Below are 639 nucleotides of genomic sequence, written 5' to 3'. Positions count from 1 at the left end.
TGATGTTACATTAGATTTCTTGACCAATTTCATCACCTGTAAGTCATTTTCCTATCTGGGGGCTAAGAACTGCTGTGGCAGGTTACCAAGCACCCTGGTTTCAACTTGGACTCTTCTGGTTTATAATAATAATAACTATCATTTATCAAATGCATAAAATAGCCAGGCTACATACACACACACACACACACACACACATACTCAAACACACACACACACACACATTTTTCATCCAAACAACAAAAACCCTGTGATATTGGTATTACTACCATGATGTACATAAGAACCAAGGCTCAGAAGTTGAGGAATTTATGCAGTATCAGGAGGTGGTGAAGCAGGCCTCAGACCCAGGTGCTCTTTCATCTGCCTATACAGACTTCCTGTCTACTGCTGTCCCCCACTTCAAGGTTTCTCTGCCACTGAGCCATCTGCCTTCTTCACCAGAAGGAGTAACACAGTCACTGCAAGCCCATATGGCACCTTCGTATGAATTAGAACAAGGCACCCCTACATCAAGACACTTTGATGATATCTGCCAGGAATTTGTTGGAACAAATACACGAGTTTTCTATATCCATAATCTATATCTGTATCTTTATCTATATCTATATCTATAATGTACATAGTAGTGCTTCTTAA

The sequence above is a fragment of the Pan paniscus genome, chromosome 3 (genome assembly GCF_029289425.2).
Source record: "Pan paniscus chromosome 3, NHGRI_mPanPan1-v2.0_pri, whole genome shotgun sequence".
NCBI lineage: Eukaryota > Metazoa > Chordata > Mammalia > Primates > Hominidae > Pan > Pan paniscus.
The sequence above is the reverse complement of the archived record's forward strand: the minus strand, read 5'-3'. Positions refer to the sequence as shown.